Below are 19029 nucleotides of genomic sequence, written 5' to 3' on the forward strand. Positions count from 1 at the left end.
CCATGCAACAAGAGATTTTGTTCAACTCTTATAAGTTTTTGTTTTGAGATTATTAGCAGAAAACTAACACGAAGGAAAAGCTATACATTGGATGCTTCAAACAACCATCAATCTCAAACATATCAATACTAGATATGGAAGTTCTGTGGAGTTCAATTTATCATGATTTATGACCCCTTGCTGAATTTATTGTAGGCAATGGAGAGAAAGGCAAAATTATCTGTTCATGTTCCACATATAGTATATGACTTGAAAGGGAATGTAGCTGATAAGAAAAGAACAAGGGGATGGAAGGCATCACCTTTCATTATAGATATAGTAGACTAGCACATTCTGAAATCAAAGCAATGCTTGGTTTCAAGTAACATCTACAATTTCATTTATTATTATTATTTATTCATTTGTTAAGTGTTAAGCATTATGTTTGAGTAGACTTGTGACAAGTAACATCTATAGTTTCATTTATCATTATTATTTATTCATTTGTTAAGTGTTATGTTTGAGTAGACTTGATACAAGACTTTTCAAATAAGATACTTATAATTTACCGTTGCGTCTTGTCTTTATGTAGAACATTAAAAAAATGACAGTAAGTTTAATCTTTTTTGTGTGGATTAACAATTTAGCACTTCCCCAACAACATAATCTTTACATGGTCTCTCAAATTTCTTTTTGTGTAGATTAATAGTTTAGCACTCCCTCAACAACATAATCTTTATATGGTCTCTCATTTTTTTGAGTTTTGAATTGTGATTTAATTACTTTGAATGTGTTGTCAATCTATACAGTTTTAATGGCCCTGTCCTCTAAATGTGTTTTTACTCAAATTAGATGAAATGATATTGATGTTTAATTCATGTGATACTTTGTAGTGAATGAGGTGGCTGAAAGGCTTGCATACTATTCAGTTGTTGTGAACATGTTCTCATATGTGATAATAGAGATGCATGAGAGCGTACCAAATGTTGCTAAATTTTTTATAGACTAGATAGGTGTTGCTTTTGTGCTCACACTACTTGGGGCCTTCCTTGCTGATGCATATCTGGGACGCTCTCCTATTGCCTGGTATCAAATCATATAAAACATTTTGTCATAAACGGTCTTTTTTCACCTCCACTATAATCACACTAGCATGGATGAAATATTCAGCTATACACTTCAACCCCAAGCCTATTGGTTGTACTCTTGCACCCTGTTGGGGTACAAGCACTAGCAGGTTAAACTGACTTACACAATATAATTATCCTAAAGTGTCGGCCAGAATACAGTAATTAATTTGCACCAAATAGTAGATGTGCTTAAGCCTTAACAAATAGTAGATACTCCAACCATCGTTAAAATAGTCCTTAATATTTAAGACCATTGATGAGCATTAATGAACAACTAGAATCCTTTTGTTGATGTACGGGAGTAAAAAAACACTTTAGCAACTTTGAATACTTTGAGCCACAAAAAAGACTTCAACTGAGAAGGTGGTAAATACTTCTTGTAAGTTAGCTTAGATCCTGCTTTGTACTCCACTACAACTTAGAATCTTATATGGATTAGCACTGCTTTTAAAGTGTTGCTTCAAATCAGTTGGTTCTCCTACAATAGTGATGCTAAAACTTATTAATCCTCATTTCAGGCCTTCTACAACCAATGGAATTGTATCCCTCCTCTTCTGTAATTATTAGATGTTATGCTCATGCTCCACTAATTACACTGCAGTACTATATTATGTTGAAAGACTCGAATCATCTTCATGGATACTTCAGCCAAACACAGTATTTTTCAAACTTGATGAAGGTTGACAGATTGAAGTTAGTCCATACATGAAATTTAGAACTCAAATCCTAAGGAACTAAATTCTAGAACTTGGTACCACCAGATCTTCGTATGGATCATCCCATCCTAGGTCCATTAATAGTGAGCTCGATCATCCAATCTATGGATTAGTCTACCAAACCCAAGCAGAAACCCAACACACTCTAACTGACACTCAATGAAAGAACTCGTGAGGAATTTGGGACATTTTGTCTTAAATTTTTTGTTTTTTTTATCAACTCAACCCCCTAGCCCTAAAATTAACAAATAGGCCAGTAACTTTTGAAAATTGTGATGTGAATATCAGGATTTAACTGTGTGATTTTTGAGTCAAACTCGATGACCCATGTTTCATGAGTAGTGATTCAACATGAATCCATCTCTCATGAGAATAAATGGAACACTTAGCACTCATTGGATCTAGGTGATGCTCACAGGGGTGAAGCACCGGGACTTCCCGGGAGGTCACCCATCCCAGTACTACTCCAGCCTAAGCGCGCTTAACTACGTAGTTTCCTCCACAGTTAAACCCAAAGCTTGCAACCCCATTTGCAAAACCTTCACCAAGTGTTGTGCCTTATGAACCATTCATTAGAAATTCCCTTAAGCTCATCAATTGATAAGTAGGAGATGATTTCCACAGCTAGTCAAATTGTGATGTGAATATCAGGATTTAACTGTGTGATTTTTGAGTCAAACTCGATGACCCATGTTTCATGACTGAATCACTGCTCATGAAACATGGGTCATCGAGTTTGACTCAAAAATCACACAGTTAAATCCTGATATTCACATCACAATGTTGAATCACTACTCATGAAACATGGGTCATCGAGTTTGACTCAAAAATCACACAGTTAAATCCTGATATTCACATCACAATTTGATTAGCTATGGAAATCATCTCCTACTTATCAATTGATGAGCTTAAGGGGCTTTCTAATGAATGGTTCATAAGACACAACACTTGGTGAAGGTTTTGCAAATGGGGTTGCAAGCTTTGGGTTTAACTGTGGAGGAAACTCCGTAGTTAAGCACGCTCAGGCTGGAGTAGTACTGGGATGGGTGACCTCCCGGGAAGTCCCGATGCTTCACCCCTGTGAGCATCACCTAGATCCAATGAGTGCTAAGTGTTCCATTTATTCTCATGAGAGATGGATTCATGTTGAATCACTACTCATGAAACATGGGTCATCGAGTTTGACTCAAAAATCACACAGTTAAATCCTGATATTCACATCACAATTTGACTAGTTGTGGAAATCATCTCCTACTTATCAACTTTTGAAAAGTTTTTGCTTTACTATTAATCCAACTGCTCATTCTAATTCAAACCTAATAGGCATTGAATCTGTTTCTCATCCCACAGCTTCTGTATTTCTGGTTCATGTGCTATTGAATTGCTTTCTGGTTCACGTGCTATTGAATTGCTCTAAGGGTGAAGCTTGTCTTAGGTATGTCAACCATATGCTTGTACTCATTTTCATCTTCAATTTTACCTTGAGATTTTTTATGCATTGCTGCAATGACAGAATCCTTCTCTCCAAATGAAAGAGTTAAGCGATACCTATCAAAAACTAAAACAAGAAATGGGTTGTTTTTTTGCAGCAAATAGATGCATTGCCAAATCGCTTGAAATTGGGGATGGATGTAGAGTTGTGTTTAAGAAAAACCCACAAAGAAGAAAGTGCAAGGCTAGAAGAAGAAACCAACAACCTATTTCCTCCTAGGGCTATACATGTAATAGTTAAAGAGGATGAAATGCTACCCCTAATTGGACATTGAAGAATTACCCAATCCATAGCCCTTAAATCAACAATGTTGACCAAGTCGAGATTAGAAACCTTATTCAACATGCTTTCACTTAGTTTTTCTACTTCAGCTTCTACATCAACACTCACATAGGGGATAGGAGCCCACAACAAAGATGAAGACCGTCGGTCTGTGGTGCAAGTTAATCAGTGATGAAACAGAGAATGAAGAAATGCCCTCTCCACAGCCCTTACAACCACAATGTCAGCCTCGTGGAGATTAGAAACCTTATATTAATTGTTGGCTTTGACTCCAAAAAATTCGGCTACATCTGCATCACTCACATAATTGATGGTGCCTTATGCATAAATGTCCATTTGTTCCATGTTGTATCAAGCAATTGTTTCTTATCCAAGCCATTGAGATAATGGAATGGACACTTTACAATCAGAGGACACCTTTGAGAAGAAAAATTATCCTGCTCCAACTTTATCTTTGCAGAGATTTAAAAGGTTGCAAATTAAAAGGCTTGGATAAAAAACAATTGCTTGATACAATATAAAAAATAAATATGACCAAACATTGGTGGAAATTTCAACCAATTCTTGATAGTTTTCTAACAAGAATTGGTTGAAGTTTCCACCAATTATATATTAAAAAAATGACCAAACATTGGTGGAAATTTTGACCAATTCTTGATAGTTTTCTACCAAGAATTGGCTGAAATTTCCACTAATTCTTAAAAAAAATTGACCAAACATTGGTGGCAATTTTGACCAACAATGACAAATCAGAGCTAGCAAAAATTAAAATTTTTCAACGAATGTATTGGTCAAAATTTCGACAAGAAAATTTACCATGAACTGCTTGGTCAAAATCTTGACCAACCTGGGTTGAAATTTTGACCAAAATTTGTCAAAAATTGAGTCCAAATTTACTAGTGTGGGATGTATCTCTTAAAATCATCATGGAAGTCCATAAATCCTTTTTGGACAAATAAACTATAAGTGTATAGCTCATTTGACATAAGTGTCAAAAAGGGGGAGTAAGTAAGCAAGAAGGGGGAGTAAGCAAGCATGGGGGAGAGATACAAATGGAAAATTATGGAGAAAGGGGGAGAAAGCAAAAAGGGAGAGCAACAAAATGCAGAGATAACAATAGAGCAGCATAAAGAGTATAACTGCATTGATGCCAAAGAGTATCAGTTAGTAGAGACAAGTCTAATCAGAATAGAGAACAGATTTTGGATATGGCACAGACACATTAACTCAAGGGGAGTTATACATTTTGAGGTACATAGGTTATTGCAAAATTTTGAAATTTTGAAGTTTTGTATAAAAGCTGAGTCATGGATATGTTATACTCGAGAAGATTAGATTGATTATGTACATTCAAGTGTTTTTGATAGTCATGTCAAAGGGGGAGACTATTGATCTCAGATTGGTTTTGACAATTGAGTGTCAACACACTTAAGTCATTTACTTAGTTCATGTCGAACTAGTAATGCATGTCGAATACAACATATAAATATTAAACCATGCTGAGTTGCAATGAGTGTTGAGTCATTCATATGCCGAGTCATTCAAGAGTTGAGTAGATAGACCATGCTGAGTGATTCAAGTGCTGAGTAAACAGTAGATGCCGAGCAGTTCAGGTGTCGAGTCAGAACAGCGTATGTCGAGCATCAATAACTTCATGTGCTAACACAGATTGGACATATTTGTTTGTTATGGCACAAACAACTATGTAAATCATTTTTTAGCTGACCTAAGGATAGTTTTCGATCTTTTGGAGAAAAAGACGAATCTATATGCGGAATCCCTATGCAAATTACATGCAGCCAATCAAAAATGGGAAGGTTTAAGTGGTGAAATGGATGAATCTCAACCGTAGATTCATACCTAACCCTAAGCCACCTCAGTCTTCTTAAGGAGGATGAAGCCCTAAATTTTAAAGAGAGTTGAGAGCATTGCAAAGGGGTGAATAATCAAATTGGAGAAGCAAACAAGACAGTTTGTAGAGCATTCAAGGTGACTTAGCAGTAAGAGTGAATTGTATAATTAGTTAAGTGAAGAACAAAAGATAGAGGATACAACATTGATACATTAGATCGTGAAGGATTAATCAAAGATTGGATAGAAGTGATATGTTATCAGACAAGCAAGTGTCAACCACAAGATCTACGCTGAGACATTTTTACAAATGATTTCAGTTAAATCTCCTAGGAGGAGTAGTCCTAACAGGCTTTACCAAATCCTTTAATAGGGTGACATTCCAAGTGAATGACCTAAAGTCCTTTAACAAGGCACACTTCTAATAGGGTGTTGAAATCCTCTAACAAGGTGGGACTTAACAGTCTTTGTAAGCCTTTAATAGGGCAGGCCTTTCACAGGGAAAATCATGATTCATGGTCAAACCATTGTAACCTTAATTGGATACACTTTACAACTGCAGCAGTGAAGATTTGTTGGTGTCATCCCCACCCCAGTTTTACCTTCTCATTTGGAGGGTTTCTAGGTAATCATATCTGGTGTTAAGTGTGTGTGTGTTTGATTACATGTGTACATGTTTGATGCATATGCTTTATATGTTATTTCAATTTATTATGCATGTGATGTATGAAAGATGAAAGTTTTATGGGCCCTAGTTTAAACTCTTGATTCTAGTTTAGTGCTATGAGAGATCAATGCAATACCACTAAACAGGGCCAAGTCATAAACTGGAATTACTTCATATGCCAATCATGCCAATGCCAATGAAATGAACAACTAAACTATATAACAATTTAGTGATGTAATGAGTTCTAGTTTAGTGTTGTGAGAGATCAATCCAATACTACTAAATAGAGCCAAGTCATAAACTTGAATTACATGAGATGCCAATCATGTCAATGCCAATTAAATGAACAACTAAACTATGTCTTGATCAATGCCAATCATGCTAATGAAATGAACAACTAAACTATGTAATAACAATGCCAATCATGCCAATGAAAAGAACAACTAAACTATGGATAGATCAAGTATGCATAGATCCATGCCAATCTTGGCTCTTATCTATACATAGTTCATCTACACATAATAGTTTATGATATCATAAACTATATATAGATCAATGCTTTCATGTCATTACTTCCGATTACCTATATATATCATAGTTAAAGCTCTGATTATCTATACAATAACAATGAAATATACAACTATAGTAATAGTTTATGAGGTCATAAATAGAGCCAACTCATAAATTGAAATTTCTTCATATGCTAATCATACCAATGTCAATGAAATGAACAACTAAACTATGTATTGATCAATGCCAATCATGCCAATGAAATAAACAACTAAACTATGGATAGATCAAGTATGTATAGATTCATGCAATACCATTTAACAAAGGCAACTCATAAACAAGAATTACTTCATATGCCAATCATGTCAATGCCAATAAAATGAACAACTAAACTATGTAATAGTCTGTTGCCAGTCTGCTTAGCAAAATAGTTAATATGTGCTCAGTAATGAGTTCCATTTTAGTGCTATCATAGATTAATGCAAAACCATTAAACATAGGCAACCCATAAACAAGAATTACTTCAGTTGTCAATCATGCCAATGCCAATGAAATGAACAACTAAACTACGTATTGATCAATGTCAATCACTGAAAGTAGCAGTTATTAGCTGAAATAGCTAAATTGAACCAAATGTCATTGCAATCCAGTCCACTCTCTCCGCCCATTATCATCAAGAACCCTTTGGCTCTTTCACGTTGAAGCGCAAAGGTATCGTGTGCTTTAAGGAAAACACCTAGACTCAGTTTAGGGACGGCTTTAAGAGCGAAATAGGCGGCACTCAAAACATTATCCACTTCAAATTTATCCATTTTTACAATTTGAGGCTTACCAAGGCCATCTTTGAGTTCATTTATAGTTTTGCATATCACATCCAATGATGCAGTCAGAGTTGTCTTCTCTTTCCCCTCCTTGATGATGATGGTGGAGGATTTCCTCTACCACTTGCACTCGACTAATTGGAATGATAAAACTCTTCATCCAGATCGGGTTGGTTGTTAAAAGGTGTACCGCAACTAGTATCATCTTCATCAAGTGGGTGGAATGCATTGTTCATAGGGTGCCCTTCTTCAGCATCAAGGGGCATTGTAGCTGCATACCCTTCAGCAATGTCATTGCCAACAATTACAACCAGCTCATTGAAATATTTGAAGGGTGACCTCTTATACATTTTTGCATTTTTGAATTCTCTCCTCTACATGTAAGCATAAATAAATGGATTAGGTTGTTAGTCTTTAATTATTAAAATAAGAAGGCAATATTTTTTCAACCAAAAGAATACAAAGATCATCCTACCTTCAAAAGGTCATCCCACACAGAATCCTCAACATCCATAGTTTGAGTTGTTTCATTCCAAGCAAACCAACTTGTATTTTTCAAGTCTTTCATTACTCTATATCCTACTTTCCATGATTTCAACTTATTCTTAAAATGATCTCGTGATAGATTCAAGTTCATCTATACATTGCATGTCCTCTCTATGGTAGTCCACACTTCATCTCTGCGTTGAATGTCCTCTCTATAGCAATCCACACTTCTTTTTTAAAGCCATCTTCACCTTTTTGTCCAAGATGAACTTGTTTGAAGAGCAAGTCTATAAACTTGTGCTCCATCTGTTTTGTCCACATTATCTTCTTTGAAGAAGAAAATGATTTGTTGCTCGCACCGAGGGATCCATACATATCGCTAAAACTAATGGGAGAATACCTCTGGCTCACACTAACAGGTTCGTTCATGCTCTTCATGAGCTCAGTATATGCCATATTCTACAATTTATGTTCCCAAAGTATATATTCATTGTTTTAAATGTATTACAAGTTAAACTAATCATATGATTGAAATTGAAAGTTAATGTTGTTTAAATTAAAATGGAATGCAACAAGGACTAACATCAAAAAAAAAGATTTTCAATGAATTCGTTGTTGTCTTGTTAATAGTGGGCTTATAATCTTCATCATTGGTACTCCCTGTTGTATTTCATTTAGAATTGAAGATGATAAACTTTAAATTTCAATTTTTAATACATCCTAATGCAACGAGGCTAACATATTCAATAGGTATAAACGTATTACAATTTAAACTAATCATATGATTGAAACTGAAAGTTAATGTTGTTTAAATTTAAATGGAATGCAACAAGAACTAACATTAGAAAAATGGGATTTTCAGTGAATTCGTTGTTCTCTTGTTAATAGTGGGCTTAAAATCTTCATCGTTTGGTACTTCTTGTTATATTTCATTTTAAAATTGAAGATGATGAACTTTAAATTGAAATTTTTAATACATTCTAATGCAACGAGGCTAAAGTATTCAATAGGTATAAACGTATTACAATTAAACTAATAATATTATTGAAATTGAAAGTTAATGCTCTTTAAATTTAATCGGAATGCAACAAGGACTAACATCAAAAAAGGGAAATCATCCATCATTGTAAATGCATACATTACTTTAATCAAATAAAACACATTGTCCCATAAAAGTTCAATTATTCTCGGAATCTATAATCTTCTCACATCCTACTTGCTATATCTTCTCGAAAATGTGCCCACTCATTTCTATCCTCTTGAGACAACCCATATATCTCAAGCACCGGTACCTCTATCCCATCACGATCATCTTCCTCTTCAATAGCTACTTCTGATGGAAGGCCATCCTCTATCGTAATGAAATTGTGAAGTATGCAACATGCTAAAACAATATAAGATTGTATCATGATACCATAAGATGTTGCATGTCTCAGGATTGGAAAACACTACTTCAAAATACCAAATGTACGTTCTATTTCATTTCTAAGAGAGGAGTGTCGATAGTTGAACAAGTCATGTGCAAAGTTTATTGAGTTTTCTCTTGACCACTCTTTCAAGTGGTAGCATGTACACTGATAAGGAGTGAGAAATCCAAATTCGTTTGGATATCCAACATCCACTAGAAAATATTTTCCTACATAAAGAAAGTATATTGTCAATACTTGAAACATTTAGCATACCCTTGAGTATATTAAAATGTGATTTGGCTTACCAGGGGGAACTATGAGTGGATTTACTCTGTGAGACTAGAACATGACTATCTACAACAGAGCCTTCCCAACTAGCAAGGTAGTACTGAAACTTACAATCAAAGGAGCAAACACACATAACATTTTGCGACAGGTTCCCTTTTCTATCATGATATTTACCTTGTACATTGATATCAACTCTCACTAGAATATGGATTCCATCAATAGCCCCAACACAATCCTATGAGATATGATACACTGATCAAATGTATGCTCAAGCAATAATAAGTTAAGGATAACAATCCAGACAATAAACTTGTAACAATGCACAATTTACTTTGAAGAATCGATCAAAACAATCCTTCCCACTAATTTTGGGAGGAGTGCCTAGACCAAGTGGTATCAAGTAATCCTTATGAAGGGCTAAGACAACTGTCAACACCTTGTGGAAGTACCGACTGACTGTCTCTCTTGAGTGTCCAAAGTTATGTGCAATCTTGTGATTCCTCAAATTGTGCCCAAGGGTGTGGACGAACATCACTAGTTGTTACTCTAACTTCAAGTGGATCATATCTCTTAAGCTTCCTTTTAGCCTGAGAATACAAGCTAGACAAAAGAAGGCTGCCCTACTCATCCAAATCTGATCATGACAATCCACCTCATTGGAATGAATAATGTCTCTACAAAAGGAATTTCCTTTTCTTATTAGTTTACCCATTTGACTGCCTTCTCGAGCTACTAGTACTTTGGCTATGGCAACAAAAGCAAAAAGAACTGTGAGGATGCGGGTGTATGTGGTCTTCCTAACTATGTGTCCTTGAACTTCTATGTTGTCTATAAGATCCATCAGTGATTTGGAACATGGACAAATTATACACTATCAGTTATGAGATATCAACTATCACCTATCGAGATACAACATGATTATTTGCTAGCCTCCTTGCATTAAGAAGTCAATTATTTATTCAAGTACAACAAGGAGTACCAACCGATGAGGATCATAAGTCCATAATGAACAATGCAACAATAACATGTCATTCTACTCCATGTAATTTGTCTATAGCAATGAGTGCATATTACTGATTCCATTTGTCTATATGTACACACAGACATGTATATATAAACACAAACACATGTATATGCAAACAAAGACACATGTATATATGTACACACACACACACACACATATAAAAATGTACACACACACATGTACAAATTATATTCTAAATTTGGGTATTTATGAATGCATTTTAATAAACTGTTGGGCCCGTCGAAACTAAGGCTCATCTTTTAGAAGATGAAAAGGAGAATCATTGGCATGTGGAATAGGGTTTCTCTCTGTATTGATCTATACATAGTCTAGTTGCTCATTTCATTCGCATGATTTGCATTGATCTCATTACTGAGCAGATATTGACTACTTTGGTAAGCATATTCGAAACAAATTGTTACAACATATATTAATTGTTTTGCTAAGCAAATAGAAACAGAGCCATGATAAACTATGTATAGATAAAAATTATGATTGTCATTGATCTATACGTAGTTGATCCATACATAGTTTATGAGTTGGTTGTGTTTAATGGAATTGCATTGATCTATACATTTTATGACCTCATAAACTATGTGTATACGAACTATGTATAGATCAAATTCAAGATTAACATTGATCTATACATAGTTTATGACCTCATAAACCATGTATAGACAAAAGCTATGATTGGCATTGATCTATACATAGTTTATGACCTCATAAACCATGTATAGATAAAAGCCATGATTGGCATTGATCTATACATAGTTGATCCATACATAGTTTATGACTTGGCTCTGTTTAGTGGTATTGCATTGATCTCTTACAACACTAAACTAGAACTCATTACAATAACAAATTGTTACATAGTTTAATTGTTCATTTCATTGGCATTGGCATGATTGGCATTTGAAGTAATTCTAGTTTATGAGTTGCCTTTGTTTAATGGTATTGCATGGATCTATACATACTTGATCTATACATAGTTTATGACCTGGTAAACTATTGATATAGTTGTACATTTCATTGTTATTGGTACAGATAATCAGAGCTTCAACTATGTTATATACAGGTAATCAAAAGTAATGACATGAGCACATACTGGAACTCATTACCGAGCACATATTGAATATTTTCCTAAGCAGACTAGCAACAAACTAGTATCATTTTGAAATGATTTATGTCTTGAATGTAAAGAAAAAATCCAAAATACATTGTTAGCCTTAGATTGAATAAAAGAGGCTTTTGAACAAAAAACCAAAATGCAAAGGTGGGTGGGAGAAAAGAATTGTGCGCACAAAGATTGGTGGGAGAAGAGAACCATGTTCAAAGCCATCGCCATCGTCCAAAGAAGAGAAACCCCACAACCGTCATCCAAAGCCAAAGAAACCCCATAGCCATAGTTGTCGGCCAAGAACAAGCCAAATAAACCCCATAGTCATAACCGTCAACAAAGAACAAGTTGAACAAACTCCACAGCCACAACCAGAGAAACCCCAAACTCGGCCAAAAACAATGGCGCTAGAAACCTCAAAAACTCGCATATGAACAATGTTGCCTCCTATTCCCAAATGCCTCTTTCATCTTCCAAAAAACCTAACCACGGTTTTCGCAGACCCTAAGGTTTTATCAAAAAGTGTTCATAATCTACAATAATCAAGTTTTAATTTTGAATTCCACCGTTTCGTTGGAAGATGCATCTTCCAATATTGATCAAAAAAGAAGATGAAAGTGAAAATCAAGTCATGAATTTTGATGAACCAAACGCCCAATTTTAACTCCAAAACCAAGTTTTTACTCTTGTATCCCTATTCCGCCACTCATCTCCTTGCAACCAAATGGAGCCTAAATGTCAAATGCTTTTACCTATTTTTCTTTAAGTTCAGATACTCCTCACATGTGCTCACTTTCCACCTCACTACAATAGAACCGTTTTTGACTGTTTTGAAAGCATTATCACAAAAGAAAAGGCGATTCTCCCTTGATAACTTTGAATTTGTACTCTTATTTCCTCCTCTTTTTAAAGGAAAAGAATTTCTGCTTTATTCAGCAATGCACAAGATGAGTAAGCAGCTCAACAGATTCGCTTGTTCACGAGGACTCGATCGTCGATAACAATGGTGGATGATCATTCTTTAATGGTTTACTGTTCACTATTCATAATCGACGCTACATTTCTAGGGCATTTTGCGAGAGAATAATGACTTCAAATATATTTCCCTGATGCCAAAATTCATATTGAAGGCCTTGTTTCATTGGATCTAATTAGTGATCCGCAAGAATTTAACGAGTTTCCCGCGGACGGTGAATTATTTTGTGCACAATTAGCCTTCTGGAAAGTAAAGTATTCACGATAATATTCTTGTAAATTCATTTGATTCCTTGCACAATTGATAATTCGTTAATTTTACTAACATTCTGTGAGTTAATCGCAGCAAATTGGGATGCGTCAGGGGAATAAATTCAATTTGCACTGCTCTAACAATCAATCAAAGACAAAAACAGTAGCCAAAATTACGTACCTGAAAAGGTAGGCTAATTAGGGTCAGGACCCTGTAAAGGATTCAAACTTATCATATGCAACTTAAAGGGAAAATTGATTCTACCAGATCAAGACTGGAAATTTAGAGGGGCCTTCATAGAGCCTATACATATGCTCATTAAGTATTTTTTCTGCTTTTCTGAAACCAGCAAGGGCAAATTCTATATTCGAAAAGTCGGGGTCAACTAGGGTTAGGAATTTATAAAGGGTCAACTAGCGTTCATAATCTAAAGAATAAAGTGATATTCTATTAATCACAACTTGGAATCTAGTGGAAGATTTCATTGAACTTCTAGACAATATTCTTGTATAAATTTCTTTGATTCCTGCACAGGTGATAATCCAGTAGTTTTAATCACATTCTGGATTAATTGGCGAAGTGAACTCTACTGTATTTTCGTGCTCTCCTTCCAAAAATTAATGGTGAATCGAGGGAGGAATTTTAAGGAGTTAACGGCATAAAAAATAGGAGGTAAAACATTAATTCACACTGCTCGACCAATCAAATACTACAAAAAACAGTAGGGCAAACTCTGTATATGAAAAGGTCGGTCGGTCAGGGTTAAGTTTTGTAAATGATAGAACGTGATATTTTACCAATGAAGACACGAATTTTGGAGGAGCCTTCATAGAAATTATACATATGTTCATTGATGTTTTTTTGCTTTTGTGAAAACATTAGGGCGAATTCTGTGTTTTTAGAATCAGGACATTTTGAAGTATAGAGTAGTTTCCCCTTATTTACAACCTAAAGATAAAAAGGTGATGTTTTATTTGAAATGACCCGGAATACAAAGGGGATTTATTGAACCTCTAAATACAGGCATGACATCCTTCCCGCTTTTGTGGGAAATGACATCCCACTGAAGGATAAAAATCAATCCCTTCATCTCTTCACATTCTGATGTAAGATTGTCGAGAGTGATTCAAAATGTCGATACAATAACCTACACACGATCACAACCAGAAACTTTTATCTCTATCTCTTCCTTTCATAGAATCAAATTTGCAGAGTTTGCAATAATCTAGTAGATACATTCTTGTCACAGATAGATACCTAAACAAAAACAAAACTAATACCATGAACTGAAAATGAGGTCTAATTCTACTCTGGTTTCATTCAGACCAAGAACTTAATGCATGTGAAATGGTTGAAAATGGCATTCATTCACTTATTCTGTGACAGAAGGTAAAACACAGAAACACAAATTAGCCACAAAATTATGGGAACTCCATACATTTTAGTTCTAATAAGCCAAAACATAACTATTTCAAGGGAATAGTTCTTTCAGATCCTTATTCTTCCAAAAAGCCCTATCAGCCAACCAAAAACATAACAGAACACAACAATTTCCCATCATTGAAATTCATTATATTTGCAAGTAACTATGGAAAATAGCATAACTTCATTTTCCATTGTCCAATATCCGAATAAACATCACTGAGATAAATAAACAGCTAACAATTAGTAACATTAGCTTAGCATTTGAGTTGGATAGCCGATCCTTTCTTCTCGGTCATATATCATAAACATGGTGATTGTACAAACAGATATTAGAGATTGAAAAGAGGTCAAGTTTATTGGCTGTATAACTCCCTTTTTTGACACCACTTTTCTTTTTCCAAACATTTCAAGGAAATCCTTTAATTCCTCTAGTGAATCGAGCTGTCAGAAAAAAATACAGCAACTTAGTTGCACTTTATAAATGAATAAGCTACCCAAGATCTGAGATACTCAATCCATTAGCTGTGACAATAATAAAGCTATACAATCCAAGGGAGATTCATCATGGGAAGCAAAGCATCTAGTTGGTCTCATTGTCCACATCATCCAGAACTAACAGCAGACAGGCAGACAAACAGATCTCAAAAGACTTGCATTAATGTATCATTCTGATGATGGATGGTGATCTGAAATGTAATGTTGATGTTAAAAAACATACACAATCAAATTTAGAAATAAAATATATTATTAATGTGTGTTGTCGAATGGGGATGTATCATTTTGATGATGGATGATGATCGGAAATGTAATGTTGATGCTAAAAAAAATACACAGTCAGATCCACAGATAAAATATACTATAGTGTATGTTATTAAATAGAGATATATCATTTTGATGATGAACGATATTCTGAAATGTAATATTAATGCTAAAAAACATACACAATCAAATTCAGAAATAAAATATACTATTAATGTATGTTGTTAAATGGAGAAAAAGTATGGTATGAAGGTCCTTCCAAGTTACCTGCTAGTTATTTGTGTGTTTTTGGCTGTAGCACCATGCACAGAGACAGAAAAAAATGAAACTGTAGAGATAGAGAAGCATCTTCTATCGTATAGTGCTTTTAGCGGAGTGTTGTTTTACCACAATATCTCATGCCCACAATTTGTACATTCTGCCCACTCTGCAGAGATCGTATTGTGGGAGTTTTAAAGCCTCTTACCGCTTCATTGAGACAAAGAGGATTTGGCTAACTTTGAATGAAACCCTTTAAGTCATCTTTAATGCAAAATTCACAATACTCTTCATCAGTCTCCACCTATTAGTAAAAATTTACAGCAAAATGAGAAACAAATAAAATAAAGATCACTTGGTATAGCAAAAAATAGATCACACAGCAAGTGAACCAAATGCAAAACTGATAGGTCAGGATGGTAGAATACTGGATATTTATACATCATTAAGCATGTCGAAAAATTTAAATGAAACAATTGCGTGGCGACATTTTCCATTTATCAAGTGTTCTTCAAGAAATGGGAAATTTTCAAGTCTTGAATAAATCTCTTCAGAAGATAATACCTTGAATATTTGTGTCTCACTTTCATCAAGAAGTCTAGTCCCAATTTGACCCAAAAACCAACGGTGAGTTGATGAAATATTTTTGTTGAAGAGTTCACTCCTGACAATACTACTTTTGGATAATCTAAAAGATTGAGAATCTATGAACTGCCTTCGTGAAGATTTTACAATTGTGTGAAGCAAGAAATGCTAGATGATTCAAGCACAATATATTTACAAGTGTGTCAAGCTTTCGAGTGGCGGACCGCTTATGCTCAGCAATCTGTTTATTGTCTATTCTAAGCCTCATGATGGATCACAGAGTGTGATCCAAAATATTGATATAAAAAAACTCGACACATCATTTTCAGAAACAACAGCTTACTATTTGATTGATTGTGAAAAACTTATATCTTATTTTCCTAACATACTCAAAAATTCCAAAGTTGGAATGCTCCTCAAGAAGAGGATCTTTCATTTTAGAAATTGGACTTTACTTCGTTCACCAATGTTCGCTGGTACATCCCTGATCTTGATCTCATCAAGAAGGAGCCTTTTCAAGAGTATTTGATTTGTGAATTAATGACAACTCTTGAGATTTCCAACATTTCAAAAACTTCAGCTTCTTGTCTAATGTGAAAATGTAAACATGACCTTTAAAGAATACCATAAACGAAGATATAGCAGGAATATTAGAGACATCTTAAATTCCATCAAGCTGGACAAATCAATATACCACAGGTTTGCATATCCTTGAACAGATATGTACTAAATGATGGCATTTTAACTCTGGAAGCTAAAACAATTTGAGTAAACAGCTATTTCAAAGTCTCCAAATGGGAAACTCCGATGCTCCATGAATCTTGATGCTCCATGAATCTTGCTTTTTCAGTTTTTTTTTTTTTCCTGATTTTTATTAATGCTACCTACTTCAAAGAAATTGGGACTCTATCCAGTTGGATTAATCTATTTGCTGCAAGTTTGTTAAATCTTTGATAGAGTTAGGTATGAAGATAGCATTTTTAACTAGAGGTACTCCAGCTATTTCAGAAGACAATAAGTTCTCGTGGTAGCCTAATCACAGGAAATTAATAGGTTGAATTAATTTTTTTTTTAAAATCAAATACCTTGGAAATATTATTAAAATTGAAAAATATTGGAAACTAGGACTGCGAGAAATGGCAGTCTCCATTGCAAAGGAGCATACAACCAATTTTCATTAACTCTACAGAAAGAATGACCAATTTTTACAGGAAGCTAGAAGAGAAAATAGTAGCATGTGTATTAGTCTTGCATACTTTTTTATGCCAAGAATGTGATATAGATCTGAAAGTATGAATAATGTAAAACAAAATCATAAAACCTGTTAATATTCTACATTAATGACTAGTGGTAGATCACATTCTATCAAAGTAAATTTCAGCCTTAACTCCAGTAGTATTTGAATGACATCATCCTTAATCCAACAATTATGTTTTATTCAAAATTTATCTTTCCAAATTGCAGAGAAAAAATGATCATGCATTCTTATGCGGTGTTTTGCAAATATAATTGGAGCAACATAAAGTGCAAGTGTCTCGATACATGGGCTTTAGCCTTCAAAATGAAAAGACTAAGTTGTTACTCTAACCAGCCAATTATCCACCAACTCCCTCGGTCCTTGAGCAAGAAGTCATTTTGGAATGTTGTCTTAAATAGTGTCTGGATGTGCCATGGTCATGCATTCTTATGCGGTGATCATGCATTCTTATCCGGTGATCGAGCATTCCCATGCTGTGATTGTGCATTCTTATCCGATGATCATGCATCCTTATGCTGTGATCACTATTGAAGTTCAAGAGAAACACTTTTAAACAAGTGTTTCCCAAGTATACAGACCACTTACAATTCTTGCAGAATTGACCTGGCCAAACATACTTTCAAATATCATTTTATAAATAAATTGCCAAACTCTTTGCTTTTCAATAAAAAAGCAAGCTATGTCTAGAATAATCTCCAAGTATTTTCGGTAAACATCTCACCCTGAATGAGGCATATAAGATTTTAACCTAGCATGCCAACAGAAGAGTTCCTTGATATGAAAGAGATTCAACCCTCTCATATCAAAAGTGCATCCATAAATACATGAGATTTCAATGATACCCAATAGTTTGACAAGTGTAATTTTACCAAAACCGCCCATCCCTACCAAATCTACATTGATTGCAATCTAACCATTACAAATATTCTTCTACACGCTCCATCACGTCTAGTTACTTCTGATGAACTCATTTTCATGAGCTCTATGGCAGAAAAATCCATAATACTCTTCAACAAACTGCACTCATCACTTTACAACACAATAGAAAACAAATCAAGCAAGCAATCAGTATAAAACAGAGCAGATGGGTTGCTGATAGAATCATAAATGAGATAGAGATCTTAGATTTTAAAAAGATTGAGAAGCAAGAGTATTTGAAACTCACCGTGTATTTGAGGAGCGACATATCCCGATATTTCAATCAGGAAGCTTGTGGGTGTATCCACCTGGTAAGGAAAATGCACTATTGCACTATTAGGCGATCAGATAAGGAGACGAGGTAAAGTTGTATTCAGGTGTAAGATGCAGGAACCAAAGGTATTAGGTTATGGAACCGATCGACGGCATCGGAGCTACTGATGGCACACATCCTTTGTAACTCATCCGACCAATCAGAGCAAGCCAGGTGTCTCTAGGGTTTCTTGGTTTAAAAGAGCATTTAATGTTGTGTTGACTTGGTTTATTCATTACGCAGAAGGCGTTCCCCGTATGAGATGGAGGAGCTGAGTTCTGCTTGCTTGTTCAAGCCGCTTTGTTAGGTTTTCTCTATTGTTCTATAAAATAATTAAACCTAAAAATATTATTTAAATTTATTAAAAGTTATTTATAATAAATATTAATTTTTTTTAGTCTTTCAAATATCTATATTAATATTTTAAAAATTGAATAATTAACAAGTTAGAGATAAGAGATAATTTTATGTCTTTTTTTGTTTAATTAGAAAATGTTTTTTCAATATAATGGA

General features: G+C 34.7%; 1 long non-coding RNA gene across 6 annotated transcripts; it reads right to left on the bottom strand.

Annotated features, from left to right (window-relative positions):
- Positions 1 to 13953: 13953 nt before the first annotated feature.
- On the bottom strand, positions 13954 to 18818 carry LOC149575682 (uncharacterized). 6 transcript variants are annotated; one of them, XR_016360202.1, is made up of 3 exons: positions 18451 to 18796; positions 15452 to 15746; positions 13954 to 14147 (listed from the first exon to the last, which is right to left on the bottom strand). It is a non-coding gene; the product is annotated as an uncharacterized LOC149575682 (long non-coding RNA). The 6 variants fall into 6 exon arrangements; XR_016360201.1 differs by lacking the exon at positions 13954 to 14147 and adding an exon at positions 14551 to 14866 and having other exon boundaries at positions 18451 to 18793; XR_016360203.1 differs by lacking the exon at positions 13954 to 14147 and adding an exon at positions 14875 to 15111.
- Positions 18819 to 19029: the final 211 nt, after the last annotated feature.

Source organism: Cupressus sempervirens, chromosome 2 (genome assembly GCF_028749045.1).
Source record: "Cupressus sempervirens isolate cs-2001-9-10 chromosome 2, ASM2874904v1, whole genome shotgun sequence".
Classification (NCBI taxonomy): Eukaryota; Viridiplantae; Streptophyta; class Pinopsida; order Cupressales; family Cupressaceae; genus Cupressus; species Cupressus sempervirens.